Source organism: Bos indicus x Bos taurus, chromosome 5, assembly GCF_003369695.1.
Source record: "Bos indicus x Bos taurus breed Angus x Brahman F1 hybrid chromosome 5, Bos_hybrid_MaternalHap_v2.0, whole genome shotgun sequence".
NCBI classification, from domain to species: Eukaryota; Metazoa; Chordata; class Mammalia; order Artiodactyla; family Bovidae; genus Bos; species Bos indicus x Bos taurus.
Window position 1 is genome coordinate 96821123 of NC_040080.1, and position 9876 is coordinate 96830998.

The following is a 9876-nucleotide window of genomic DNA, read 5'->3' on the forward strand; positions in this document are numbered from 1 at the left end:
TAATGGTCCAGTTTTTTATTAACAATCTCCTTCAAATTCTACTGATGGGAATCTCATGTCTACTAACAGGAGAGCTTAGTAGGAATGTGGTGGGGTCTTCCTACTTCCACTATCCAAAATGCATTCCTTTAATAGTAATTACCAGTTCAAACGTGTAATGGCTTGGAAAACTATGTACATATTCCCTTTCCAATGGTCACAAAGACATAAAAAGAAAGGGCCTTACTGTACTGGGTTGAAAAGCCACCCCACATAATGTCTCCCAGAAACCTGTGAATATAGCCTCATTTGGAAATAGGGTCTTGGCTAAAATCAGATCATGCTGGATTAAATGGGACCTAATCCAGTGACTGGTATCCTTACAAGAAGAAGGAAATTTGTACACAGACATACACAAAATGAAGATGGCCTTTGATGATGGAGGCAGACATTGGAATGATGCAGCTACAAGCCAAGGAACATCAAGAACCACAGACAACCACCAGAAACCAGAAAGAGGCAATAAAGGACCCTCCTCTAGAGACTTCAGAGAGAGCATGGCCCTGCCAACACCTTGATTTTGGATTTCTAGCCTCCAGAATTGTAGGACAAGTCTCTTATTCTAAGCCACCTCATTTGTGGTATTTTGTTACAGCAGCCTGGGAAACTACCACACTTGGCACATTCCTTCAATAAGAGAGTCTTAACTATTGTAAAATGCCTAACTCTGTCCAAATTCATGTTAATGCAACTCCAATCAAATACCTAAAATCCCCCAGCCTAATCAAAATCTCAAGAGAATTGGCAGAGGGGGAAATTTAACAAAATGACTCTTCATGATAGCTGAAGGGTGTTGGGTCCTAGCAAGGTGGTGAATGACCAGGCCTGCATTCATGGGGCAGGAAACTGAAAGAAAATGAGCTGAACTCTTGATCTGTGGAACTGGAAAAAAAATTAAGCCTGGTGAAATCTAAGGAAGAAATGATAATGGTAGGGACAGAAATAAAACAGAGAACATGAATAAAGGAGCCATGGATCATTTGAAAAGATGAACAAAATTGATGCAACTCTAATGAAACTGACGCAGTAAAACACAGAATGATCCATGGGATTTTACACTGAATGTACATTTTAAGCACATGCAACAAGCAATTCATATTTTATAAGGATGTATACATTATTCAAGGAATTTCCCTGTAGCTCATACAATAAAGAATGTGCTTGCAATGCAGGAGATCCGGGTTCAATCCCTGGGTCAGGAAGATCCTCTGGAGAAGGGAATGGCAACCCACTCCAGTATTCTTGCCTAGAGAATCCAATGGACAGAGGAGCCTGGTGGGCTACAGTCCATGGGCTCACAGAGTTGGACACTACTGAGAGACTAAGCACACACATTATTCAAGGACCTATATAAAGCACATTTTAGTAGGTGGGGTCTATGTTACATACAAAACAGGAGTACGATCGATGATGAAAATAATAGGAATAAACAAAGAAAAGGGTCTTGCTATGTATCAGTTCAGTTCAGCCGCTCTATGTATACACTGATATATTCAAGATGGATAACTGACGGGGATCTACTTATAGCGCATGGAACTCTGCTCAACGTGTGTGGCATCCTGGATGGGAGGGCAATATGTATGTCTGTGTCCCTTTGCTGTCTGCCTGGAATTATTAAAACATTGTTAACCAGCTAGTAAAAAAAAAATGTTTGTTTCATGAACATAAAGAGAAAGAAAAGGGTCTTGCATGGATGTATGGACACAGAGTTCTGTGGTATCAGATACAATGACCATAGGAGGAGTCATTGAATAATTTGTATGAAAACAATTTGGGGAAAAAAATAATAAAGTAGTAATTTTTTCAGGCAGACTTTAAAAATTTGATGTTAAAAATGAAACCAATAGCTAAACAAATATATGATTTTCTATCTTATCTTGATTTGGGGAAGCACTTTGCAAGCATAAATGCAATGGGGGGAAAAAAGAGGAACAAATGGATGCTTTGACTCTGTTAAAGTGAAACTTTAAAAAATAAAATCTTTCTGTTCATTAGAAATCATTTAAAAAATTAGATACAAAAAGCAAATAGGAAAGAATATTTACAACAAAAACTACAAAAGAAACATATCCACTATGTATTAAACTTTTATGCAAATAAAAAAGAAAACATTAAAATAGACCTTATTAAAAGTTGGGGGAAAAAAACTTTTTAACAACCCAGAAAGAAAATGTAATTGGCTAATAAATATGGAAAAATATTCAACCTCAGTAGTAATATAAAAATGCATATTTAGACTGAAATTTTCCATCTACCAAATTAGCAGGCTAGCACTCCTCTTGGGAATATAAACTGGTCTCCCTTCCTGGAAAGTAATTTTATATTACATGTCAAGATACTTTTAAATTTTCATATATTTTGACTCAGTAACTCTGCTCCTAAGCATCTGTCTTTAGGGAAAACCTACACATTCATCAAAATGGGAATATTAAATTTAGTACATCCATACTGTGATAGTAAAGCGTTGTGAGAATATAGTCTCTGAATCCCCAGACTCTGCTACACTGTAGGAACTCAATAAATGTTTGTTAAATGGCTCGGGAATTCTACGTGGCAGTTAAAAAAAGAATGAGTTCAAATTCTATGTGGAAAGATCTCCTAGACGTGTTGTTAAAGAAAACAGGTGAAAATCAGGACATACAGGACGACCCCACCGAGGTAAAACTAAAACTAGCAGCAAAACAAACAAACAAAAAATCCCTCTCCTCCCCTTTCTCTCTCCCTCCCTCCTTCCCTCTTTCCTTTCTTCTCTCTTTCAATCCATAGGCAAGTGCAGGAAAACACAAGTGCATACCAAGCTTATAGGAACGATTACATTTGAGGAGATGGGGATGGGCAGGGAGAACACCTCTGAAAGGAGGCTGAATGGTTTTAGATATAAATACTCTCAGATTAATTACCTACTTTAAAAATAAAATGTGTTTCCTAAAGGATGCCTATGCAAAGATGTTTATAATAGCATCATTTGTAATCATGAAAAGTTGAAAATAACCCCTTAGGATAATAGATATATATTAACCACAAAACATCATGTAGGTATATAATAAGCTGTGTTTTTGAAGAAGACTTGCCAGGAAATGACATGGTACATTATTAAGTGAAAAACAAAAAGAGCAAGAAAGATTTCATTAAAAAAAAAAAAATATATATATATATATATATAGGCTCATCTTACAAGAACCACTAGAGAAAATTCTTCAAGCTGAAAGCAAGTGACCATTGAGAATACTTTGATCCCACACAAAAACCAAAGAGCACCAGGAGAGGTAATTATATCAGTAATTACATGAAAGGATGAATGCATATTTCTTCTCCTATTTGAAAAGCAATTGTATAAAACAAAATATGTATAGAATCGTATTCCTGGGCATTCAACATATAGAAGCGTAGTATACTTGACAATAACAGCACAAAGCCTGCTGAAATTCAAAACAGCTAACCCTAAACCTACTAACACAGCCTTTCAAAGAAAAAAATGAAAGAGTTGTCGCCAGTGTTTTGCCCTAGTTCCTTCTGCCTCCTGTCTGACCCTGTTATTTCCCTATGTGTGTGGGAACTTGAGAACTATGAGTAAAAAACTCTTTTCAATGGCAATCATCTCCTGATCAAATGGCCTCACCACACCTGAATAATAATAAAACCTATGTTTTAAAACAAATAGTAATTTTAAAACTATCCATAGAAAAACCTCAGGTACAGATTGCATCACTGGTGAATTCTACAGATATTTAAAGAAGAAATAACACCAATTCTTCACAAACTCTTCCCAAAAATTAGGAAAAGGAGGAAAATTTCCTGATTCATTCTATGAGGCCAGTTCGACCATGAAACTAAAACCAGAAAACTTTACAAATGCTTCTGTTATAGAATTTTGACTTAAAACATCTGCTAAATTCCAAGTTCCTATAAAAGATTCTGTGTCTATAATAAACTTTCCTATATCTCTCCTTGCTATTTTTATAGATTCTGTTAATAAAAGGAAAAGGCATGTAGAGTGAACACAGAAATGGTTGTGACAATTTCATTTTGCTTTTTCATTCTTCAAACGCCATCATACAATTTGTTTTCCTGTGCAAGCTTTACACAAATACAATTGTTTTCAGGAATACTTAAACAGCATTTTACGGGATTTAAAGTACTGAACAGAATCAGTGTGGTAATGCAGAACTCTTTTCCTAACGTAAGAATCTCAGAAGTTAATAACTAAGTTGATTTCTAGGTTCTTGAGTGTTTGAAAAATAAAATTGAAGTTTGAGATTTTTTTTTTAAAAAAAGGAGATTACAACAGAAAAAAACAACAGACCAACATTCCTTATGAACACAGGCGCAAAAATGCATGAAAGCATTTGACAAAATCCATTGCTTCTTCACTAATCAAAAAAATAAAAACTCCACAAACTAGGAATAGAAAGAAGCTTTCTTAATCTGAGAAAAGGCATCTATGAAAAACTCACAGGTAACATCATACTTAATGATGAAAGACTGAATGCTTTCTCCCTAAGACTAAGAACAAAATAAGGATATTCACTTTCACCACTTGTATTCAACACCATATTGTAGTGAATTAGGCAAAAAAAGAAATAAAAAGAACTAAGATGGGAAAGGAAGTAAAGCTGCCTTTATTTACAGATGACATGATCTTGTATATAGAAAATCCTAAGGAAACCACTAACCAAAAATAAATAAATAAATAAAACACTACTAGAACTGAAAAATGAGTTAGGCAAGCTTGTAAGATATAAGATCAATATATATATAAGCCAACTGTGTTTCTATACACTTGCAACAGGCAATCTGAAGATGAAGTTAAGAAAACAATTTCACTTTTATTAATAAATTTAAGGAAAGAAGAGCAAAGTGTATACACTGAAAATTACAAAATACTACTGAAAGAAATTAAAGAAGATCTAAATAGATGGAAAGACATGCCATGTTTGCTGACCAAGAGACTTAATATTGTTAGGATGGCAATACTCCATCAATAGGTCCACAGATTCAATGCAATCCTTTCAAAACCCTAGTTGGCTTCTTTGTAGAAACTAACAAGTTGATCTTAAAATTCATATGAAAATTCAAGAGATCCAGAATAGCCAAAACAATCTTGAAATAGAAGAATAACTCACACTTCCCAATTATAAAATTTAGTACAAAACTACAGTAAGCATGACAGTGTGGTATTGGCACAAGACAGACATACAGATCAATAGAACTGAGAATTAGAAATAAATCCTCACATTTAGAGGGAGGCGCCAAGATGGCGGAGGAGTAGGACGGGGAAAACACTTTCTCCCCCACAAATTCATCAAAAGAGCATTTAAACGTCAAGTAAATTCCACAAAACAACTTCTGAATGCCGGCAGAGGACATCAGGCACCCAGAAAAGCAACCCAACTCTTCGAAAGGAGGTAGGAAAAAATATTAAAGACAATAAAAGAGACAAAAGAGGGAGAGACGGAGTTCCGTCCCGGGAAGGGAGTCTTAAAAAGAGAGAAGTTTCCAAACACCAGGAAACCTTCTCACTGCCGAATCCGTGCCGAGCTTTGGAAGCACAGAGGGCAACATAACAGGGAGAAAAAATAAATAAACAATTAAAACTCGCAGATTGCGAGCCCTACGGTAACTCCCCCAGGGGAGAAGCAGCGCAGATGCCTGCATCCGCCATTAGCAAGCGGGGGCTGGGCAGGGAGGCGCAGCGCGGGCTGCATCGCTGAGAGTAAGAATCTGGCCTGAATATCCTGAGCACTATCTGAGCAAAATAATTTGGGCTAGCAAACCAGACTGTGGGATATCTACCATGCGAAAAGCCAGCCCTAACCTAAGACACCGCCAGCCCGCGCACGGAACAAAGGACTAAACAGAGATAGCCGGCTGCAGACCTTCCCCCTCTGGTGACAGGCAGCCTGAGCCGGAAGGGGGCAATCGCAGCCCCAGAGAGACATTATCTATAAAACTGGCTTCTTTGCTAACTAAAACTTATTGGGGGTCTGGACGGTCAACATCTGCCTGAGAAGGTGCGCTGGTTTTACACCCAGATAACCGAGTGGCGGGGAGGCGATAAGTCGCAGCATTGGCGCTCGCCAAACACCTCATCACCTGAGCTGCTCGGACCTGGGAAGAGCACAAAACGCAGGCCCAACTGAGTCTGCGCCTCTGAGGACTACCTGAGTGCCTGAACCTGAGCGGCTTGGACCTGGGAGGTGCATGCAACCCAGGGCCAGCCTCGGATTGTTCCCGGCGGAACAACCTAGAGCCTGAGCAGTGTGGGCAGGGAGGCTACATGCGCCGTGAGCGGGGGCAGACCCAGTGTGGCTGAGGCACTGCGAGCGCACGCCAGTGTCATTTGTTTGCAGCATCCCTCCCTCCCTCCCCACAGCGCGACTGAACAAAGAGAAGAAATACAGCTCCACCCACCAGAACACCGACACAAGCTTCCCTAACCAGGAAACCTTGACAAGCCACCTGTACAAACCCACACACAGCGAGGAAATGCCACAATAAAGAGAACTCCACAAACTGCCAGAATACAGAAAGGACTCCCAAACTCAGCAATTTAAACAAGATGAAGAGACAGAGGAATACCCAGCAGATAAAGGAACAGGATAAATGCCCACCAAACCAAACAAAAGAGGAAGAGATAGGGAATCTACCTGATAAAGAATTCCAAATAATGATAGTGAAATTGATCCAAAATCTTGAAATTAAAATGGAATCACAGATAAATAGCCTGGAGACAAGGATTGAGAAGATGCAAGAAAGGTTTAACAAGGACCTAGAAGAAATAAAAAAGAGTCAATATATAATGAATAATGCAATAAATGAAATTAAAAACACTCTGGAGGCAACAAATAGTAGAATAACAGAGGCAGAAGATAGGATTAGTGAATTAGAAGATAGAATGGTAGAAATAAATGAATCAGAGAGGATAAAAGAAAAACGAATTAAAGGAAATGAGGACAATCTCAGAGACCTCCAGGACAATATTAAATGCTACAACATTCGAATTATAGGGGTTCCAGAAGAAGAAGACAAAAAGAAAGACCATGAGAAAATACTTGAGGAGATAATAGTTGAAAACTTCCCTAAAATGGGGAAGGAAATAATCACCCAAGTCCAAGAAACCCAGAGAGTCCCAAACAGGATAAACCCAAGGAGAAACACCCCAAGACACATATTAATCAAATTAACAAAGATCAAACACAAAGAACAAATATTAAAAGCAGCAAGGGAAAAACAACAAATAACACACAAGGGAATTCCCATAAGGATAACAGCTGATCTTTCAATAGAAACTCTTCAAGCCAGGAGGGAATGGCAAGACATACTTAAAATGATGAAAGAAAATAACCTACAGCCCAGATTATTGTACCCAGCAAGGATCTCATTCAAGTATGAAGGAGAAATCAAAAGCTTTTCAGACAAGCAAAAGTTGAGAGAATTCTGCACCACCAAACCAGCTCTCCAACAAATACTAAAGGATATTCTCTAGACAGGAAACACAAAAATGGTGTATAAACTCGAACCCAAAACAATAAAGTAAATGGCAACGGGATCATACTTATCAGTAATTACCTTAAACGTAAATGGGTTGAATGCCCCAACCAAAAGACAAAGACTGGCTGAATGGATACAAAAACAAGACCCCTACATATGTTGTCTACAAGAGACCCACCTAAAAACAGGGGACACATACAGACTGAAAGTGAAGGGATGGAAAAAGATTTTCCATGCAAATAGGGACCAAAAGAAAGCAGGAGTAGCAATACTCATATCAGATAAAATAGACTTTAAAACAAAGGCTGTGAAAAGAGACAAAGAAGGTCACTACATAATTGATCAAAGGATCAATCCAAGAAGAAGATATAACAATTATAAATATATATGCACCCAACATGGGAGCACCGCAGTATGTAAGACAAATGCTAACAAGTATGAAAGGGGAAATTAACAATAACACAATAACAGTGGGAGACTTTAATATCCCACTCACACCTATGGATAGATCAACTAAACAGAAAATTAACAAGGAAACACAAACTTTAAACGATACAATAGACCAGTTAGACCTAATTGATAGCTATAGGACATTTCATCCCCCCCCCAAAAAAAAGACTGCTCACTATGGCAATTATTGAAGCTGACTTAGGGTGACATAGAGGCTTATTTCCCTTTACCCTTCTGAGTTCTTAGCTGAGGATCTCTGTAAGAAATGACAGAATAGCAGGACAAAATCAAACAGAAGTTTATTAACATAAAAAAAAATTAAAAAAAATAAAAAGGAAGCAAATTCTAACACAGACTACAACATAGATAGACCTTGAAAATAGCTAAATGGAATAAGCCCAGTCACAAAAGAACAAATACTGTGTGATTCCACTTAAAAAAAAAGAAAAAAAAAAGGGGGTACTCTTTCTACCTCTTTCTGATGTCTATGTCAAAAGCTTTCTCTATCCTTTCACTTTAATAAAATATATGCTGCACGAAAAAAAAAAAAAAAAGAATACATGATCTTCATTAGTATAGCAAAAAAAAAAAAAACCACTCCTGCTACAGAAATCCTTGAATTTTGCAGTCATGACTAGAGATCAGTGGTTCAGTCCTCTCCAATTACATGTGGGGAAATAATTTACTCATTTCCAATTCACTTAATTTTTAGTCATCATGTGAGGTTGAGGCTCCTACCATGTATAAAAAAAAAAAAAATGAGGAAGGGGACTTCCTGGTGGTCCAGTGGCTAAGACTGCACTTCCAGGGGGCACAGTTTCAATCCTTGGTTGGGGAACTAAGATTCTACATACTTCATGGTGTGGATAAAATAAAAAAAATAAATGAGGCTCCCCTGGTGACTCAGTGGTGAAGAATCCGCCTGCCAATACAGGAGACACGGGTTCAATCCCTGATCTAGGAAGATCCCGCATGCCATGGAGCAGCTGATCCTGTGCCCCGCAGCTGCTGAGCCCACACGCACTACTGAGGCCCCAGCGCCTGCAGAGGGTACTCAGCAACAAGAGGAGCCGGCATGGGGGAGCCCCCAGTTGCCAACCAGAGAAAAGCCCACGCAGCGGTGAAGACCCAGCACAGACAAAAACAAGTAGATAACACTTCAATTTTTAAAAATGAGAAAGAACTCTGTGAACTGATACAAAATAGTTGCCAAAATGGGCTACCCTGGTAGCTCAGCTGGTAAAGAATCTGCCTGCTATGCAGGAAACCTGGGTTCTATCCCTGGGCTGGGTAGATCCCCTGGAGGAGGGCATGGCAACCCACTCCAGTGTTCTTGCCTGGCGAATCCCCTTGGACAGAGGAGCCTGGCGAGCTACAGTCCATGGGGTCTCAAAGAGCCGGACACAACTGAGCAACTAACACACACACACACACACACACAACACAGTTGCCAAAACATACTGCTAAAAGAAAAACGCAAAGCACAAAAGGTTTATCTTTAGGATGCTGCCCTAAGAAAGAAAGGAATTCGAGAGAACATTCTACATTTGCCCATCTGTGTGTAAAAGAAATACAGAAAAGATAAATCAGAATCTAAGGGGACTGGTTACCTATGGGGAGCAGGTGTGAAGAGAATGGAAGAAGTTGGGGGGAGGTAAACGTGAATGAGTAACGCACGTGAGGAAGTAGTGATGGTGTATTTTTGTATGACTCTGACCCTTAGAACCACAGTGGTGTATCACATACCCCCAAATAAACTAAAGCCAACTAGGAGGTGGAGAGAACCCAAGTGGAGTAAAAGTACTAACAACGACCCTACCATAAAGCAGTAACAGCCACATACCCCCAAATAAACTAAAGCCAACTAGGAGGTGGAGAGAACCCAAGTGGAGTAAA